Source organism: Hemitrygon akajei, chromosome 27 (genome assembly GCF_048418815.1).
Source record: "Hemitrygon akajei chromosome 27, sHemAka1.3, whole genome shotgun sequence".
Taxonomy (NCBI): Eukaryota; Metazoa; Chordata; class Chondrichthyes; order Myliobatiformes; family Dasyatidae; genus Hemitrygon; species Hemitrygon akajei.
In genome coordinates this window covers 25,539,578-25,561,556 of record NC_133150.1, presented here as the reverse complement: position 1 = coordinate 25,561,556, position 21,979 = coordinate 25,539,578, and the positions used below count along the sequence as shown (strand labels likewise).

The 21,979-nt window shown below is 38.9% G+C and overlaps 1 protein-coding gene across 1 annotated transcript in view; it reads right to left on the bottom strand.

Moving 5' to 3' along the window:
• LOC140717189 (copine-8-like) overlaps positions 1–21,979 on the bottom strand; it is a 659,086-nt gene that overhangs the window by 448,606 nt on the left and 188,501 nt on the right. The window lies entirely within an intron of this gene.

Sequence of the window (21,979 nt, the reverse complement as noted above, 5' to 3'; positions counted from 1 at the left end):
CTAAAATGACCTCCACCAAGAGCAAATTCTTGCCCCTCAGAGACATTTAGCACTTTCATCAAAAAAAAACAATACAATTCAGTTGAAAACTAAACTGTCACATTGATCAGTTCTGAAAGGACATTAGGTATCACAGAAACTTCTCTCATGGTACGCAGTTCAAAAATTTCAGCGCAATAGGAATGCTGGACATAGTGAACGCTTGCTCTCTCTCTCTTAAATAAATATAAAAATACCAAGACTCCATTTCAAAGATCATTTCCCTGAAGAAAGATTACATGGTGTTTCACAGATTGCTGTTTTATGTGGTCTTTTATATCCAAGTTGGATATTACCTTTCCAACGTTACAAAAGTAATGTGTGAAACAATGCTTCATTGACTTTTCAAGATTTCAGCCATCCAGTTACCATATAAATACTAAGCTTTCATTACATATTTTTTAAAAACACCAACTCTCTTTGGATCTCCTGAACTCTAACAGAAAACATAAATAGTACCACAACTCCAGTTCATACAAACTAGAAAACAATTAATAACATTAAATATTAAAAATGAACAGTGGCAAAAAACAGGAATCTAATGAAAGATGTTCATTATTCTTTTTCTAATGCACATAACAATAATATACCACTCTAGAATACAGAAAGAAGACTGGCATATTAATTCAAATGGTGTGTAATTGTTCAACCATTGTGAAGTCTAAAGTTTCTCTCCAGAACAGTTCAGAATAAAAACACTGGGAGTAGACATCATGTGATCTCTTTCTCTTTTAATTCCAAACACAAAAAAAAATTGGACACAAAGAACAGGCAGGATTCAGAAATGAAAGGCCTTTAATGATTGAACAAAGATGTTCAATTTAGAGATAATTTCCTGAATTACATTCAAATGCAAGATCCAAAGACATTCACATGATCTGGCCTTTTCCATTTGTGTTCCGGTACTGTTAGGCAAACACAGAATGTCAAAATACACAATATGTTGGAGGAACTCTGCAGGTCAGACAGTGTCAATGGAGAGTAATAAACAGTTGATGTTTCAAGGGTAAGGGCTAATTTGGGCAGAGAAAAACTAAGGAATTGTTTGAGGGTAGGAAGATTGAACTTAGTTCCAATTGGCAAGTAGAAGACTTGGGATAATGACAGGTTGCTGGTAGGTTCAAGGTACATTTATGATCAATGTATGTATACATTGTATAAAGCTTCAGACATGTCTCCTTCACAGGCAGCCACAAAACAAAGGAACCTAAAATAACCCATTAAAGGGACCATCAAACACTCAACGTAGAGGGGAAAAAAAACAAATCATGCCAACATTAAATGCAAGCAAGTAGCATTCTGAACTGAAGTCCACAAAGAGAGTCTGTCGCTTAGTTCAGTGCAGAGCAGAGCAGCGAAGTAAGTGAAAGGTGTTGGGGGAGTTGAGAGGGTGCATGTCAGTTGTCTGGGATGGGCATCAGCAGCTGAAAGGGATGAAGAATGCCTAAGATTTGCAGGTTGGGTCAAATAGTTAGGACAGGTGTCATTTCATTTGGAGAGCAGTTAGTTGAAGCAACTGAGTTTGGAGTAGATAAGGCCTTTTACCATGGTAGGGTGCTCAAGTAGGGAAAAGAGAATGCAAATTAGTTATAAGGGACAAATCCTGTTCTCTTGCCTGCACAGGAAGGTTCCCCCCCCACCCCGCCCATTAAATTATCCAGAAGCAAGCTTCATTGATGTGATATGAATGTAAAGATAATAAGAAAAGCAGTAGGAGACTATTCAGTCCTTTAACTCTGCCCTCCTTTCAATAATATTATGGTTGACCTTTAACCTCACTTTAACCTTTGACCTAATTCTGTCCTAATCCCTTGATTAATGTCTAAAACTCTATTAATCCCTTCTTCGAAAATAGTCAACAACTATACTTCACAACAGCTTGGCGAGTGAATTTAAAAAGATTTGCTACTCCCTATGTGAAGAAACCTCCTTTCGTCTCTTATAATAAATGCTAAGGATACTCAGCACATCAGGCAGCATCTGTGAATACAGAAACAGTTAACATTTCATGGAAATTACTTTTCATCAGCTACAGAAACTCGATATTTACTCTCTCCACCCCGGTAGGAACGACCTACGAGTGGAACTTGTGCTTCACTGGCACCATATACTGTAAGTACTGCCCGGCTGCCTACTGCATGTGTTGTGAAATGTGTTTCTGCACAAGTGACCTATTCCATGCACAGTTCATACATTTACCAGTGTGTTTTACAGATAGGTATCCAGTATATGCTACTCTCAGACAGAAGACATTAACAGTTTTCTCTTTCCACAGATGCTGCTTGATCTGCTAGTAGTTCTAACATTTTTTATCTCAGAATTATGGCACCTGCAGTTTTTTTGCATGTTACTCAGCAGTAGGTTTAAACTGGACATACCCAGCCACCTCTGTGCAGTAGTTATCTTATGATGAGAGGACCAGCAGGAAATGTATGATTGTGCAGGAAATACCTAATTGAGTTTACAATTGCTTGTTCTGCGAAAATTCCTTCCTGAAATACATATTAGCACTTCACCACATGATATTGACTGTTGGCTTTTAAAAGTAAGAATAAAGCTTCAGTTCGCCTTAGCAGAATCTCATTTAGTGCACTAATACATTCTTTTGGAAAGAATATGCTTGCTCTACACAGAATTACACTTACAAAACAGTAGCTGCCTACTGAAACAGCTGAACAAGTCTGTTCACCATATGAGAAGTTGCCATAAACAACAGCTTTTCAAATGGAACTCATGACCTGAGACTAAATTATAAAATTATGGTATTCTTTGCTATCCTGATCACGCACTGTTTGAAATGGCAAGGTTGTTGCTGAGCAAGCTATTGCTTAAGCTATTTCACGACAATCAGGATGAATTTATTTAGACATTGGCAGTTCCTGGTTCAAGAGAAAAATAGGAAAAAAAATCCATTGGGAGAGAAGTCAAATTAATTTTTTCCCCCCCAAGCAGTGAAAGCCTTGCCTTGTGCATGTAAGACAATGTCAGGATTAAGCATTTGTAATTGGCAAACCACAAGATTAAAAAATACATTAACAAACCAAATTCAGATCTTTTCAGTGGAGATTTTCACATACTGTGGCTGAAGAACACTTATAAGCATGCTGCTAATTACAGATAAATAATCAACTACCACAGTCTATCCAGTTATTTTTAGTTAAATAATACTAGATTCCACTCCTACATATAAAATGTCACAATTAATATAATTAATGTCACCCACATAATCCCAGGTGATAAACTGCAAATTGTTTTCAGCTAAGTGATGTCATTATACATGCAAAATACAGCTCATTAATTACAATTAAATCACTTGTTATTTCCGGCCCAACTACAAAGCAAAAATTACTCATTTGTGAGATTGCTGCAAAAACTGTGCACATTTTTAGTGATTAAATATGAAAAATATCTGACCCTGAGTTTCCACTTCTTTAACACTTTATATACTAACTGTTTATAGTTTCCTAGATATTGCTGGCAATGTTTTCTTGGTACCCTGACTTCAACATTAAACAGGGAGACATGAGACTAAACAAATATGTGTTTGACTATGTTACTCACCATAATCCAAGATGCAATGAAAAGGATAACTTTTATCAGTTCAATACCTTCTTACCTATTGCAATGAAAGTCTTCTAAAAGAGTATTTGTATCTTGCAACATACACAAAATGCCAGAAAATTTTAGCAGATCAGTCAATGTTTTGGGCTGAGACCTTCCATTAGGACTAGAAAGGAAGCGGGAAGATGACAGAATAGGAATGTAGGGGGAGGGGAAGGAGTACAAGCTGGCAGCTGATAGGTCATATCAGGTGATGGGGGGGGAAGGTGTGTAGTGAGAAGCTGAGAGGTGATAGGTGGAAAAGGTATAGGGCTGAAGATAAAGGAATCTGATTGGACAGGACAGTGGACCATGGGAGAAGGGGCTCCAGAGGGAGGCGATGGGTAGGTGAAGAGAAGAGATAAAGTAGGACCCAGAATGGGAATGGTAAAAGAGAAGTGGGAAGGTGGGAGAAATTACCAGAAGTTAGAGATGTTGATGTTCATGCCATCAGGTTGGAGGCTATCCAGATGGAAGATGAGGTGTTGTTCCTTCAACCTGAGAGTGGCATCAGCAGGACCATAAAGGAGCACTTGTATCTTGCAGCATTGCTGTCAAGCAATTTTAGGCAGCAAGATTGAACTTTTCAATATATTTACATCTGGAACATTATGGCCTTTGTGAACAAACTTCCATTTTCCATGTTCAGAATGGGACTTTGTGCTTGAAATTGAAGAAATTCTTTGGTGATTAGTATTGGACAGCTCTGGAACTATTAACAACTGACTTTAATTCCTCCTCCTGATAGCTGGTGCATTGTCTCACAAGTTGCTACTTAACACTGGTGGCCAGAGAGGCATTTCTTCCATACATTGTCTAAATTATTCTTTGCAGATGCAGCTCCTTGGATATGGCAGCTCGTTTGCATGAAGAAGTGGCTGAGTGTGGGCGGTTTGATGAGAATGCAAAGAAACAGTAGGTGTGCACTCGTATAGATATGGATATTGTTCTCAATTATGGTAAGTAGCGACTGTTCTGAATCTAATATCTCTAACTTGTATTTCCATTATGGAAAACTCAAGTCATCATAAGTGTCTTGTAAATTTGCTGGAGTAAGGATTTTGTTTTATTAAGGTGCCAATCAAACGACAATGCTTCAAAGGATTGATCGGTAGAGGAAGTTACTCCATTCAGCCAAAGTTATACACTCTCATTTTACACAGACCTTAAAAGCATACAACCATCTTTGGTAGAATCTCAGGTGGTGACGAGAGGGCGTTTAGGAGTGAGATAAGCCAACTAGTGGAATGGTGCGGCAGCAACAATCTGGCACTCAATGTCAGTAAGATGAAAGAGCTGATTGCAGATTTCAGGAAGGGTAAGATGAAGGAACACATACCAATGCTCATAGAGGGACCAGAAGTGGAGAGAGTGAGCAGTTTCAAGTTTCTGGGTGTCAAGATCTCTGAGGATCTAACCTGGTCCCAACATATTGATGTAGTCATAAAGAAGACAAGACAGCGGCTATACTTTATTAGGAGTTTGAAGAGATTTGGACTGTCAACAAATACACTCAAAAGCTCTATAGTTGTACCTTGGAGAGCATTCTGACAGGCTGCATCACTGTCTGGTATGGAGGGGCCACTGCACAGGACCGAAAGAAGCTGCAGAAGGTTGTAAATCTAGTCAGCTGCATCTTGGGCACTAGCCTACGAAGTACCCACAACATCTTTAGGAAGCGGTATCTCAGAAAGGCAGGTTCATTATTAAGGACCTCCAGCACCCAGGACATGCACTTTTCTCACTATTACCATCGGATAGGAGATACAGAAGCCTGAAGGCACACACTCAGCGATTCAGGAACAGCTTCTTCCCCTCTGCCATACGATTCCTAAATGGACTTTGAAGCTTTGGACACTACCTCAGTTTTTTAATATACAGTATATCTGTTTTTGCACATTTTTAAAAAATAATCTATTCAATATATGTAATTGATTTACTTGTTATTTATTATGTTTTATTTAATTTATTATTATTATGTTGTTCTCTCTCTGCTGGATTATGTATTGCATTGAACTGCTGCTGCTAAGTTAACAAATTTCACGTCACATGCTGGTGATAAAAACCTGATTCTGATTCCGAAGAAAGATAATCTGGTATGATCTTCAAACACCTTTCTCAAAATTTTTCAACAGTTCCAGTTGGGTTCAGAATTTTTAAACTCAGATTAAGAGGCAACTTTTAATGAACTTCTACAGCAACATGAACTTCTTTAAGCCTGTCAGCATGAATAAGGAGATGTCAGACCACTTGACAACAATCAATACACTCTGTGTATTTTAAGATTCAGTCACATTGTCGACTCAGTGTTAAATGGAAAGAAACTACTGTACTAATGCATAGGCTATGCACTAGTCAGCATGATGCATTTAATGTGAAAGTAAATCAAGTAATTAAGAACACGACAGAAGTTTGTGTTGTCACTTATATACTTTACCTTTACAGTACGAAAAGGTAATGAAGAAGAATAGGATGATGGAATAAAAGACTAATTCTGCTAACAAAATCCAGACCTTGAATAATGTGTACAATTTTGGTCCCCTTATTTATATTTGCCTCAGAGGCAGTGCTCTCTGAAAGGCTGATTAGCCTCTTCCTGTTTATAATTTTAATACTCTAACATTCTATTGTACAGTATTTATTGATTGGCCATGGTGGTAAGCACTATGCAATCTATCTTGTGTAATTTACTGGATAAATTGGACAACTGCCCTGGTTCGAAAACAACTGCAGTTCATTTGCCGAGATGACTTTGATATTCTGTATGCAGCCTCTTCCAGGAGAGTCTTGCAGGTTAACAGTATAAAAATCACATAAGTAGCTAGTTGGCTGGAACTTGCAAACTGACAACCAACTCACATGAGCAGAAAATGTTCAGCACAACTGATACCATTCATTTATTCTGTTGCAAATACAGTGGAATCCGATTGGTTGGGACACAAAGAGACCACTACATTTTGGCCCAAGTAAGCAGCTGCCCCAATTAGCCAAAGTTCCATGGAAATAGTTGAAAAGGTATAAAAAGATAAACCAAGTAACAAATTACTCATTTAAATGAAATACACAACAAAGTGTATTTGTTCCCAATGCTTATTGATGGACGAAATCATCCGCGTCACCTCCTTTTGACTGAAAGTGAACAAAATCAGCACAGACACCTGGTGTAGACAACACACTGTTTTCATACAATACTAATATGCAACCTTCAAATCTTTATTTTCATTGTAATATTCAGGATGATTGTCGATACCTTCAAATTATTCATAGTTTCTAACTTGTAGTAAAATTGTTTTCATTTTCACTCCTGGCCTTTTCTGGCACCTCTAAGCTGGAATGCTTGAAACCTCAGTAGGCAAAACAGCTGTGAATTGTCTTCCTGCTTATTTCCCGCCAACTATCAATGACAAAAAAATTGCTGCTTTTTGAATACGAATACACACAACTGGTACTATTTTAAAAACTGTTCACTCAAAGCATGGTGTTGTGTCTCCTGCCCCAATTAAGTGTTCCAAATAAATGAAGGGTATGCCAACTAGTTTCTTGTTGAGTTTTTGTTCTTTAAGAGTTGTCCCAAATAAGCAGCTGCGCCAATTAACTAATATGCTAATTAACTGGAATGCACCGTGGTAGTAAAGAAAGAATAAAAGATCTGTACTGTATTTTACACATGCCTAGGCATGAAGCTTGTCTCCTGCTTTTTCTTTGTTTATTTTTATATAATTCTTTGCAACATTCCACTGGTGATGCTTTTAACACTGTGTGCAACAAAGGATAGACTGCCAAGTGTCTAGGCTTTGTCCTGTAGCCTTCAAGATCTGACCACCTAGAAACATGAGGTACTTTATTTTTTACATTACTTTTAAAATATTGGAGGAGGAGGTAAAGAGTGTTCAAAGTAAGTTTGTTTTTGAAGTACATATACGTTACCATATATAATCTTGAAATTCATTTTCTTGCAGGCATACACAGTAAATCCAAGAAACACAATAGAATCAATGAAAGGCTGCCCCCAGCAGGATAGACAAACAACCAATGTGAAAAGAACAACAAACTGTGCAATACAAAAGAGAGAAAACAATATTAATAGTAATAAATAAACAATAAGTATTGAGAATATGAGATTGAAGAGTCCCTGAAATTGAGTCCATAGGTTGTGGGAACAGGTTAGTGAAGGGGCAAGTAAGGTTGAGCGAAATTATCCTCTCTGGTTCAAAAGCCCTATAGTTGAGGGGTAATAAATGTTCCTGAACTTGGTGTTGTGGGCTCTGGGGCTCCAGTACCTTCTTTCTGATGGCAGCAACAAGAAGAGAGCATGGCCTGGATGCTGGGGGTCCATAATGTTGCTTTCCTGTGACAACAGTCAATGTAGATGTGCTCAATATTGGACAATCATGTTTGCAACTTGAAGAGTTTAATTAGTTTCCAATGTGTGGGAAGTTGGCTAGTGAAACAGATGGGGTGGCATGGGATGGTGCTGTGGGGAGGTGCACCTGCTTCTCCACTGCTTCGCATGGAAGTGTATGAAACAATACTGTAAGGAAGAGGGGCTCAGGACAGTTCTATTAAAGAGCTGAACAAAGGAACATGGCACGCATCAGAAGAAGGCTAAACTAACTGGGATCTGGTACAAGGGACAGAGATCTGAGGCCATCTAAATTTGGCCATTTTTGTCCAAAGATCAATCCCAGATTATGAAGAATGCAAGAGAGCTGGGGACTGATGACAAACAATGAGACTATGACCTAAGTTTGAAAAATACATTTAAAAATTAATGTTTTTATAATGATGTGATGCTCTACAGTGTAAGTCTACAATATAATTTTGATGCTATTTTACTTTGGCACCAGGTTTGATTAAGTTAAATTAAATTGTGGAACTAAGCTACTTATATATGACAAAGCACAGTTTTGCCAGCTTTGCTTAAGAGTTCATGTTGCTTTGGCGATATAAAAATAATTGGAAAACGTATTCCATTGGGAGGTATCCCAAACGATCATTCCCCCAAAGCCAATTTAGGCTCTCCTAAATAACACCAGCAATTATTGAAGCATCTCGTTCACTGACTTTCCTCTCTGTAGCATAAACGTATCTGTTTCTTCAATGTTGCCTTACGGTGATGAAATAGCTTCAGACAGTTTCCTCCAAATTACAAAATTCATATAACAAGACAGAAAAGGAAAGAAAGAAACAATTCAAGTTTTCAAATATTAATCTACCAGGATTTTGGATAGTGTAGAAGGCTGTCGAAGGACATTGACAGAAAGCAGAGATTGGTTAAGAGGTGGCAGATGGAGTTTAATCTGGGAAAGTGTGAAGTGATACACTCTGGAAGGTCAAACTTGAGGGCAGAGTGCATTGTTAATGGTAGGATTCTTAGTAGTGTGGAAGAACGGAGAGATGTTAGGGTCAACATCCATGAATCCCTCAAAGTTGCCACACAAGTTGATAGGGTGGTTAAAAAGGTATACGATGTGTTGGTGGTCATTAGTCCGTGGAGTGGTTTCAAGAGCCACAAAGTTAATGCTGCAGCTCTATAAAATTCTGGTTAGACTAAACTTGGAGTATTGTGCTCAGTTCTGATTGCCTCATTATAGGAAGGGTGTGAAATCTTCATTACAAGAATTTAGAGAGGGTGCAGAATAGATTTATCAGAATGCTGTCTGGATTAGAGAACATGACTTACGATGAAAGATTGAGCAAGCTTGGGGGAGCAGAAGGATGAGAGGCAACTTGATAGAGGGTATATTAAATAGTAAGTGTACAACATGCACTTTTTCTTCTAAGGGTAGCGTGGCTACTACAAGAGGACATAATTTTAAGGTGATTGGAGGAAATTATAATGGGGATGTCAGAGTATTTTTTAAAACACAGATTGGTAAGTGTGTGAAACTTATTGCTGGGGGTTATTGGTAGAGTCAGATTCATTAGGGACGTTTAAGAGAATTTTAGATAGGCAGATGGATGAAAGAAAATTAAAGGGGTATGTGGGAGGGAAGGGTTAGATTGATCTTGTAGGAGATTAAAAAGTCGGCTCAACATCATGGCAGTTCACTCTAAAGTGCATTTAAAGCCAAGAGTGTAACAGTAGAAAACCCTCACAAGAAGAGTGGATCGTGTAAAGCCAGCAGGTACTTCTGAAAGGAAATCATGTTTGATTAATCTGCTGGAGTTCATTGAGGATGTGACTGGTAGGAAAGATTAGAAGGAACCAGTTGATGTGCTATTTTAGGGCTTTGAGAGGTTTTCATTAAAGCCTTACCCAAGAAGTTGGTCAACTAAATTAGAGCAAAGAAAATTGGATATAATCCTGTCCAGGTAAATTGCTGCCTTCAGGTCTCAAGATCAAATTCTGCAACTTCAGATAACATATTTTTCCTGACTGAATCAGAACTGGCCAGTCATACAAGAAGGCATCCACCAATAATATAGGCTAGCTCCCTCTTCACTAGCACAACTCAATGTGCTGGGAATTTCCGACAGCTCAGCATTTCACAGCCTTTATATTGCTTTGTTTGTGCCTTTATAACTAAATAACTGCCCTTATTTCACATCTCCTATGTTTCTTTGTTTATCCTATCTCAAATTCACCTCGTTGACCCAGCAATAAGATGATAACATCTACAACTCATTCCCCATCAGCCCCATTCCTTTGTCCTGACCATCAATGCCTCCTTCACATCCCCAACACCCCACTAACTCGGCATCACACTAACCACAGCCCTCCACACACAACCCACGGTCTCTGTAATATAAAGTAACTTGTTTTCGACCCTCTGGGGCTGGCTGTTGATTAGTGTGTTCTCCTTATAACCACAAGGGTTGCCCCTGGGCAGTCCAGATTCATCCCCTGTGCAAAATACCAACTGGCTGGTAGACTGACAGGCAATTGAGGAGAATTGGGAAGTTGATGGGGAAGTAAAAGGAAAATAAGGACCAACTTCATTCACCATATGTGTTTACATGTATTAGGAATTTGTTGTGGTATGTAGGTCAGGGCATAACATAGAACAAAAAACATGATTCAACAATTATAGTGACTAAAAAATTATATAGAAATGAAGTTAGATGTTAAACATAGAAACACAGAAAAGCTACAGCACAATACAGGCCCTTCGGCCCACAAAGCTGTGCCGAACATGTCCTTACCTGAGAAATTACCTAGGGTTACCCATGGCCCTCTATTTTTCTGAGCTCCATGTACCTGCCCAGGAGTATGGACGGTATATGGAGCTCATATACCTGTGAGTATATGACCCTATCATATCCGCCTCCACCACCATTGCCGACAGCCCATTCCATGCACTCACCACTCTCTGCGTAAAAAAAACTTACCCCTGACATCTCCTCTGTACTTACTTCCATGCACCTTAAAATTATGCCTTCTCGTGCTAGCTATTTCAGCCCTGGGGAAAAAGCCTCTGACTATCCACACGATCAATGCCTCTCATCATCTTATATGCCTCTATCAGGTCACCTCTCATCCTCCGTCGCTCCAAGGAAAAAAGGCCAAGTTCACTCAATCTATTCTCATAAGACATGCTCCTTGTGTTAAGGTACAGACATAGAATAAAATGTGCATAACCACATAAACTCCAGCAAAGTTTAAAGTTTGAAGTAAAATTTACTATCAGAGTACATACATGGTACAGCATACAACCCTGAAATTCTTTTTCATGCAGGCATACTTAGCAAATCTATAGAACAGTTACTGTAAACAGGAACAATAAACAGTGCAAATGCAAATTTAAATAACTAGCAGTAAGTAACAAGAGCAAGAAATAACAAGCTAAACAGTCCTTAAAGTGAAAGCATCATTGATGAGAACACCAGAAATAGAATGAGTGTAGCTATCCTCTTTTGATCAAGAGCCTGGTGGTTGAGGGGTAGTAACTGTCTTGAACCTGGTGGTCCGAGTCCTGATGGCAGCAGTGAGAAAAGAACATGACCAGGGTTGTGAGGAGTTTTGACTGGCTTTGACTGGCACACATCTATAGCAGTTTGCCGAAGTTTTTGATGACATGCCAAACCTCTGCAGACTCCTGAGGAAGCAGAGGCACTATCGTGCTTCCTTGGCAATAATATTTATGTGATGGGTCCAGGACAGGTCCTCTGAGGTGGTGACACCCAGGAATTTAAAGGTACTGACTCTTTTCACCAATAATTCCTGGCTTATGGACCTCTGGTTTCTCTCTCCTGAAGTCTACAATCAGTTCATTGGTCTTATTGCTATTGAGTGAGAGGTTGTTGTTATTACACCACTCAGCCAAGCTTTCAATCTCCTGCAGCAAACTTGTGTGTGGTGTTGGAGCTGTACTTAGCCTCACAATCATAAGGGTAAAGTGAGTACAGCGGAGGCTAAGTACAAATCCCTGTGGTGCTCCTGTGCTGATGGAGATAGTGGATGAGGTAGTTTTGCCAATCCAAACTGACTGGGGCCTGCAAGTGACAAAATCCTGGATCTAATTGTACAAGGGGGTATTGAGGCCCATGTCTTGAAGTCTACCGATTAGTTTTGAGGGGATGACAGTATTAAATGCTAAACTGCAACAGATAAAGAGCATCCTGATGTTTGCATCTTTGCGGTCCAGATGTTCCAGATTTGTCTAAAGACATATGACATATTACAGTGTGGTCTTTCATTGAATCTATTATGGTTATTATTCTAGTGTAGATCTATTGAGTATGCCTGCATGTATTTACAATGCAAACACTATTATTAAAACGTGGTTTAAACTGTTTACATTGCTGTGTAGTGACGAGAATAATAAATGGTGGGGTAAGGCTAACTAGAATGCATTAGATTGATCAGATTAATTCCATTTTCAGAATAAAGGCAAAAGAAGCTGATGAATGGGGTACTGAGGGCAAAAAGGTAAAGGTCTGCTGTTATGCTGCCTGAAACCTTCTGTCATTCACAATCATATTTGCTTTGGCATAGCACAATATGCAGGAGTTAATCTCAGGGATTCTCTACACCCTCTCCACCACCAACCCCACCCGAGGGTGGTAGAGAGAGACCAGGTCATTGTGATGTAGTTAAGGTGAGGATTTATACATTCATATTTATTTAGAGGTAAAGCACAAAATAGGCTTCTATCTTTAAATATTACTGCCAGCAACCCCCAATTTAACCCTAGCCTAATCACAGGACAAGTTACAATGACCAATTAATCTACTAATTGTATTAGCCTGGTATAGAAACAGAAAACAGAAATCCTAAAAAACAAATGTAGTGGATTTGGGCCAGGGGTAAAGCCCACTCCATCATTTAGCAGATCTACACAAAAGGTTGTCCACAAATGCAAAATCCATCATCAGGGAACCCCACCAACCATTGCTGTGTAGCGGACATGCTCTCTTCTCACTTTGCCATTCAGGAAGAGGCACAGGAGCCTTGTGACTCATACCACCAGCTTCAGGAGTAGTTATTGGCCCTCAACCATTGGACTCTGAACCAAAGTGAATAACTTCATAGCCCTATCACTGAACTGTTCCCACAGCCTACATACTCACTGCCAAGGTCACCTCATCTGATGTTCTCCGTATTTATTGCTTGCATGTTTGTTTGTTTGTTTATTTATTTATTTATTCATTCATGTTTGTGACTTTTGCATACTGGTTAAACACCCAAGTAGGTGTGGTCTTTCATTTATTTTATTATGGTTATTATTCTATAATGAATTTATTGAGTATGCCTGCAAGAAGATTAATCTCAGGGTTGTTTGTGGTGACATAGATGGACTTTGAGGATAAACTTACTTTGAACTTTGAATCGGTATGTTTTTGACTATGTGAGGAAACCGGAGGACCAAGTGGAAACACACATTCCACAGGGAGGACGTACAAATTCATTACAGAGGATGCTGGGATTGAACTTCAAACTCCGACATCCTGATCTGCGATTGCATCACATTTACCGCTACGCTACCATGGTGTACTTGAAAGATTAATGGTTATAGAAAACTGACACCATTAAAAAGTTGAAGCTAGTTTAGATCAGCCATGATCATATTGAATGGTGGGAGAAGCCTGAGGCCTGGGAAACTATTTCTACTCATACTCCTTTTTTTGTGTGTTCTTGTGAATGTATTTCAGCTGGTGACTGTTGAGCAACATTATTGGGGAGAGTATAATCTGCATCCTTTATAGTATTTATCAGTTGTAGTTTCTGAGAATGTGAGGAGAAGAAATTGGAAACAGGTACCATTGGTGTCAACCCATTACTGACTAGCACCTGGGCAACAGCTAATTGCATAATGGTGGCCACTTCTCTCCATAGAGATAGGACTTTTCAGAGTCCCTGCCAACCAGTTCCTGTTGCTCTTGGTTGTTTCCCACTTTGTCCAGTAGGGAGGTGTGAGGGAGAGTGTGCTTGGGTGACATGGTTTTCACAGTTTAATGGCTGTGTGCATGACATTGAAGGGCAAGGCTGAAGATGAAGGATGTACGGTGAGGCTGAAGGATGAAGGGTGAGGCTGAGGCTGAAGGATGAGGTTGAAGATGAAGGGCGAGGCTGAAGATGAAGTGTGAGGCTGAAGATGAAGGATGAAGGGCATGGTTGAAGATGAAGGGCGAGGCTAAAAATGAAGGATGAAGGGCAAGGTTGAAGATGAAGGATGAAGGGCAAGGTTGAAGATGAAGGGCGACGCTGAAGATGAAGGATGAGGCTTGATTGATAGATTGTTGTCAGGTGAATTATAGGATTGTGGCACACTGAGATTCTAGTGGATCTAACAGACACACCTGCCACTCACAAACTGTGATTGCAAGGGTTAGTGAACTTCATGTAAAGTCCTCAATGACTGCCATTACTTTGTGAGTGTTTGTCCAGTGGACTTTTCAACCTCTGCAGAAGCTTGCTGGCTTCTCCAGAAAAACGTTCAGAGTGGAGAACCAGAGATCCCAAACACCAGTGTTGTGTAACTTATAGCCGATTGCCAGTCAAAAAGCTCCAGCATCTGCACCAGCCACAATGCATCTTCCATTTTAAGAAACATAGGCTCTGCAATAGCTTAAGTGGTGCATACTTGCTGAGGCATGCAACCAACAAATAGCACGGCTAGTGCTAGCTATAATTGTTAATTAATTGAATTGCCTTCTGCCTTCATCAGAAGCTACAGTTGGAATGTAATACCACATATTAACTCCACACGTGTTTTTTCCAACTACTCAGTTTGATGCAACATCCTCCCTCCTCTGCATGTTCTGACCAACATTTATTTATCAATCAACTGCATTAATAGAAATGACCTATTTATTATTTAATTGCTGCTTCTACAACCTTAGCATACACCAATTGGAAGATGCATTTCCCTGAACTATAATTTGTAATTTCATTTTAATAAGATTTCTTCAGCAGTAAAGTTATTTTGAGCTTTCTCAGATTGAGAAAGATAGTAGATTAATGCAACATCTGCAGATGCTGCAATATCTTTGTTTACTAGTTGATGTTATTTCTACCTTCAATTATATTGTGCAAAAGCCTCAGGGGTGAGTATATTATATACACATACACACATAGGTAAAATACTTGACTTTTGCACAGTACTGTAGTAACTTTATGTATTGCACTGTACTGCTGCCACAAGTAAAAAGAAATTTCATGACATTATGTGAGTGGATGATAAACCTGATTCTGACATGGGTTTCTACTGTGGACTGAGAGTAGGAAGGGAGCAGGGAGAGGGGAATCATGGCTGGAAGAAGGGGAAGGGAGAGGGAGAGAGCAGGAAGCACCAGACAGACATTCTGTAATATTCAATAAACCAATTGTTTGGCATCAGATGACTTTGCTTGGTGTCTCATGGCTCTGTGTCTCCACCCCTGCCTTCCACCCCGGCATTCCTTCTCTGCCACTTGTCACAACCTCCACCCTTGCCATTTCCAACATCTTTGCTCCTGCCAGATTTTCATTTGCTCTCCACTCTGTGCTGACAAATACAGTACTGTGCAAAGGTCTTGGGCACCCCAGCTATATGTGACTTTTGCACAGAACAGTAAATCTGAAAATAGAAAATATTAATTTAAGAAAATATAAATATACAAAACTCTCAGAAGGATGCTTAAAGACTGAGGGGTGATTTTGTTAAAAATTAATATTCACGTCTTCTTTGCTTCCACTTTGTATGCATCTCTATTTTGTTTTCTCTTCGACTTATCTACCAGCTGTTAGGCTCTCAAATTATGTGTCATATCTTGTTTTGGTCTCTGTCTTTCTATGTGGCTGCTTGTTATACAGTTTCTTCACTCTCGTCTCCCTTTTTTGAGCATTTTAATTTTTTTTCAATTTGCTTTGCTATTTTTTACCTTTCTAATCTTTTCTGCCCTAACCGCTCATTCTCAACTTTCTTGTCAATTATTCTTTTATATTTCCTACTCATGTCACTCTTTCCATCCAGCTCCTGAGCTCTGGATTCAGGGTACAATCACACCACAGGGACATACAGATTAGGTTAGAGAATATCTTGTCTGTTGTGGCTATGTAATTTTCCAGCTAGTATTTCAAATTTCTGATATAAATCTCTACAGGCACTGGGAAGCAAAAAAAGAAAAATGAAGCACTGAAGAAGAAAAGCAGTGGAAAAAGATTGAATTAAAACCCTAAAGGAGATGGGAAGAGACACGTATCTACTGAGAAAAAAAATGAAATATTATTTTAAAACTTGTTATCAGCCAGAAATTAGCTATCTCTACACCACAAGAACAAAATTTCCATTTTAACATAATTTTGCACTCATAGATTAGTCGAAACTTCAAAAGCTGGCCACGGGATACTGAGCAAAACCCATTCAATGTTATGCAGGTGAGAAGAGAGATAGTGATAAAGAACAGGTCCTATCCCTGAAACAGCTGGGAATAAAGGTAATTGTCACCCCACCCCCTACCCTCAGATTAGATCAATGTTAACTAACCATTCTCTCTTAGTCAAAAGATTTCATAACTGCCCAATGTTTACAATTGTGACAATCTTACATCTACATTCAGGATACAGTTTAGGAAAACAACTTGCAAAGAGCATTTTTAAAGTTCATCAGATATGGAGGGAAGGAAAAAATGATGTTAGAACACATTTCCATTATGACTTTAGTTCATTAGAAATTTTTGGGATTAATGTTAATTTTATAGTTATATTTGACAGCACTCCAGTTATGTGACCAAAACTCACACTACCAAGAAACATGAAGGGGCGTATTTGAATTAATATTAGAACATTATGGCACCATCACAGGCCCTTTAGACCATGATGTGATGCCAACCCTTTAACCTATTTGTAATGTCAATTCCTGCTCTGAAGTCTGGGCCAACAATATAAAGGACTCCATGAAAATGCCAATGAACTATTCCAGTCTATAGCCAGAAAATGCCCTCACTGCTTAGAAATCATTCCAAGATCTGATACAGGTCATGGCAATAATGTCACTGGCATAGAAACTTGTACTGAAAATTGAAATGATGGTCCCCATGTGTGAATTGGAATGGATTTCTGAGAAGCCAGATGGGAAAGCAGAAACTGTGGCCTGAAGCGCACTTTTAAAATGCTATGCTGCATTTCATATCAGCTACCTTTTACTTCATCTTTCAAACCTTGTTCCTTAGTTTTACAAAAAGCAAAAGCTTAAGCTATGGTGAAGGAAATGTGGGTTGATAGCAAGCATCTATGCTCTTTTTAAAATTATATTCACTAAAAGGATGTGGATGTCATTTGTAAAAGCTAGCAATTGATTCTATGATTGCCCTTGAGAAGACGATGGTGAGTCACTTTCTTGAGCCACTGAAGTCCTTGAAGTGATGGTACTTTCACAGTGTTGTTAGTTCCAGAGTATAGAGCCAGTCAAAATGAATAAATAGCAACATTCATGGGGCACCATGGTATTACAGCTCAGGATGCTGAAATTTGAAGTTCAATTCCGGTGTGTTCTGTAATATACTTTCAGATCAAGATATTGTGTCGCTTAGACAGGTGTCAAGGTTGGTGGTGCTTGTACGTGCCTGCTGTCTTTGTTGGTTATGAACGTGAGAGTAGACTAGTCTTGTCGAATAAATATGTTGCACTTTATGGATATTCACCAGTGGTTAGGAAATAAGTGAAAGTTTGACCAGAGACAATGAAATAATGATAATCACTGCCTCATAAGCAGAAATGGCACCAATTAAATTTTCATAAATTAAGGAAGAAGGAAAGTGGGTAAAAGGAATTGAGTAAAATTATAAAACTCAATAATAAACATTTTTTTTCAGGCACACAGCTTATCAAATGCCAGTTCCTATGCCCACCCAAGATTTTCGTTTGACCTATTCCTCCTACCACAGACTAAATAACAGTGGACAACAAAGATTTTGCTTCCAGAATACTTGTAGGTGTATCTCATGGATTTTATGCTGCCACTCATGAAAATCACCATGAAATTTCCCTAACATGCAACATTTTTTTTGCAATTGCCTATACAGTCGTCCCTCCATAGCCGTGGGTTCCGCATCTGTGGATTCAACCAACCGCGGATTGAAAATATTCAAACAAAAAATTCCAGAAAGTTCCAAAAAGTAAAACTTGAATTTGCTGCGTGCTGAGCACTACGCTGAATCCACGTGAATGAAGTGATGTGTAGGCATACCCTGCTGTAGCCTCCCGCCATTTCACAGATCCTCAGTCGCTCTCCAGCACTCATTGCTTGAGCATTGTCCGCCTCGCGTCTCATTCGTTCACTACTTGTGTTGTGAGCGAGAGGAAGGAGTTTAAGGCTAGTAAGGGATGGATGGCAAGCTACGTAAAATGCTACAGCCTCAAGAACTTAGAGATCATGGGAGAATTGGCATTGGCTGATGCCGAGGCAGCATCAGCATTCCCAAAAGAGCTACGATGGTTACGTCTGTACTGAACATGTACTGACTTTTTTTCTTGTCATTATTCCCTAAACAATACAGTATAACAACTACTTACATAGCATTTACATTGTATTAGGTATTATAAGTAATCTAGAGATGATTTAAAGTATACAGGAGGATGTGCGTAGGTTATATGCAAACACTATGCCATTTTATATAAGGGACTTGAGCATCCGCGGATTTTGGTATCTGCGGGGGGTCCTGGAACCAATCCCCCGCGGATACTGACGGACAACTGTATTTGTTACTTCAATTATAATTAAAGTCAGAATAACTAATGCCAAAATTAAGGAAGGTATTTTTGTTGCCTTTTGACCTGTTTGGTTTTGTTGGTCAACAAATTAAACAGGTCATCAATGAAGGCAATTTGAAGAACTTCTATTGGGACTGGAGAAAACTGCATGAAAAGCATTCAAGGAAGTTGTTGAAACTTTTCTTGGTAATGACAGAGCACCAAATTATGTGCAACTGGTTGAAAGCATGCTTCAGGCATACAAAACCATGAAATGCAACATGTCACTAAAGATTCATTTTCTGCATTCCCATTTAGACTTCTTCCCTGCAAATCTTGGTTCTGCCGGCACCAAGCAGGGTGAAAGGTTTCACCAGGACATTGTGATCATGGAAAAACAGTATCAGGCCAACTGGAATCCATCAATACTGGCTGATTATTGTTGGACATTTAAGCAAGAAGCTTCAGACACTGAATACAAATGAAAATCATCAACATTAACAGTTTTAGCTTAGTTGAAGTATTGCAAAGCATCAGCACCGTTATGCAATTAAATGTATTATATTCAATACAAGTTAATTTTTAATTTCTCCAAATTCCTGCATGATACAAGAAGCCTGAAGTTATATATGTGTTTAGCTTCAAACAAAAAAAAATCTGAGGAAGCAACACTTTGGAAATAAATTGTTTTCCAGTATGAAAAGGAAGGCACAAAACTGGTCTAAAACATCAGATAAGATGCAAGCGAAAACTGCTGCCTGGGCACCAAGCTGACTTCAACGGAACAGTTTACTATAAATGACTGAGCATAAATTCCTATGGCCAAATATATAACTGAAGCAGGAGCATTGTTGGGTAAACTGGATAACAGTGAAGAATTGGGAGTGGATCAGGTACTTTCTCTTTTGATTTCAAAATATAAGCAGTGTAGGAAGATTCACAAATGAATGTATTGTATGATGAATCCTTCTAATCATCCACTTTCTTTTAGCAATGATTAGAATCTACATCCAGCGCTACTGCATTTCAATAGAATGTGACAACATGAACCTTTGCAGTAAAAACTGTCTGCATTGCATTTGATTTGAGTAATAATCCAGGCACTGCACACAGACTCACAAATGACAGGAGGTTTAACTTCCATTGCCCTCAATTTAACTGCTATGCTTTACGTGTCAATTTTGCAAAGTTGACAACACTGTAATGTTCTTAAATGACTTTTATCCACATTCATTTGTTTTGCTGACAGGAAATGGGAAATATTCAAGGCTATGGCAGTAGTAACTGCTCGGGTACAATATATTGAGTTGCACATAAACATTACTGCTGATAAAGCAGCATTACAAAATTAATTATGACAATAGAAGCCATTAACAGCACAAAGTTAATTTTAATCAATTCTCATAGCTTTTAGGAGGCCCTAGTTTCATACCAAAATGATCACTCGGGAATTTTTCACCTCCTCAAAAAACCCAAGTGCAATGTTGTAACTCGATGAACATGCATCAAAAGGAGCATCTAGATTTGATCTCACAGGAATATAAATGGCATAGAAATTTTCCAACTATCATGCTAATAAAGATAGGGTATTTGTAAAACTGACTCATACAAAAGTAACATGATAGAATTCCTTCCTGTATGCACTTGGCAACCAGCAAGGAACCAATGCATATTTTACCAGCATTTTATTCAGGCACTGGACATTCCTCACAAAACTGGGGCACATGGAATTTGAAGCAGGCATGTAGCACGGATAAACAAATGGGAGGTAGGTGGCAAGAGGAGCAGATTTGGGAGTTTGAATTAAAAGTTGGGTTTGAGATTGGTGAGCAGTCACAAAAGATGATAAAGGAAGCAGCGGGGCTGATGAGGGTGGGACATTTAGTCACATTTTTAATAGATAGATGAGGTATTTTTCTTCTCAAGCAGCATTTTTAGAAGAATCTTAATGTTCAGGTTCAAGCTCACAACAAAAATGATTCTGGAAAAGCAATTCTGCAGAAAGTGAGTATTGATTATTTGGCAAACTACCAACAAAAGGGATGGCCCTTTTATGTACCTAGAAGCAATCAAAAGCATTGTGAAAACATAGTAACGCCTAAGTGTTACACTCAGGGAAACCCAACAGTCCTGGGAAGAGGGTGGGTGGAGAGAAGATAATCAGGAAAGAGCCAATCTTCAAAGGCTCTTCCAATTCAACATCAAGCTGCATGCTATTGTACAAAACTTAACTCTAATGTAGAAACCTTATGTAGTTTGACAGTGATGAGCAGAGTGCACACCTAGCTGGTCATGACAAACTTAGTGGTGGAATTCAGGGCCCTCAAGAAGAAAAGAATGATGGGGTAACACCAAATCCAGAATATGAAAAGAATACTGCAATGTTGACATAATGAAGACAGGCTAGAATATTTGGCTTTTTTCAGGTTTTTTTTTGGGGGGGGGGGGTCCAGTGGGCTATAAGGATCCAGTAAAAATTTTGTCAGTGATCCACCACTGCAAATTCAATAGCACCAAGGCTCCAAGACTTTGTGAGGTACAGTAATGAAAGGCCATATGTAGTTAAAGGATTATCCACTGATTATTTTGTTAGGTCAAGATGCAAAACATGAAATCCAGTTCAGTGGTGAGAGTGGGGTTAAGAGGAGATTGTGTGACTGTGTATAGAATCCAGAATAAAGTGAAAGTGGTATATATGGCACCAGCTTCTAAAAGGTGAATGAGAACACTCACACTAATGCCAAAATCTCCCACCTCCACCTTTTTGGAACGAACGCACGCACGCACACACGCACACGTCTGATGTGCCCAGATATCTTAGTACACCGAAACAATGTGCAAGAATGGTTAGCAGATGGCATACACAATGCACATGCAGATGAAGTGATGCCCAGAACTTCATCAGATGCTATTGAGGTTACGTAGTTTCTGAATGCAAATGAAGAAGTTCATGATTTTCCATCAAAATATATTTTTCAATAAAATGGATGACAATAGGGTAAAAAATATGGATTTAAGCAATCCAGTTTTGAGGTAAAACATTGCATTATAGAATAGTACATCATCTGCCAAAATGTCAGAGATTTAGAATTAATTACTATCATTATAATGATGATGCTTGGTAAATGTCTTCTGCAATATGGAGAAGGGCAGAACATTGAGAATGAAAATATCAAAGTGCACCATCTAACAAAACAGTGAAAAGAACAGAGGGCCCTTTAAATT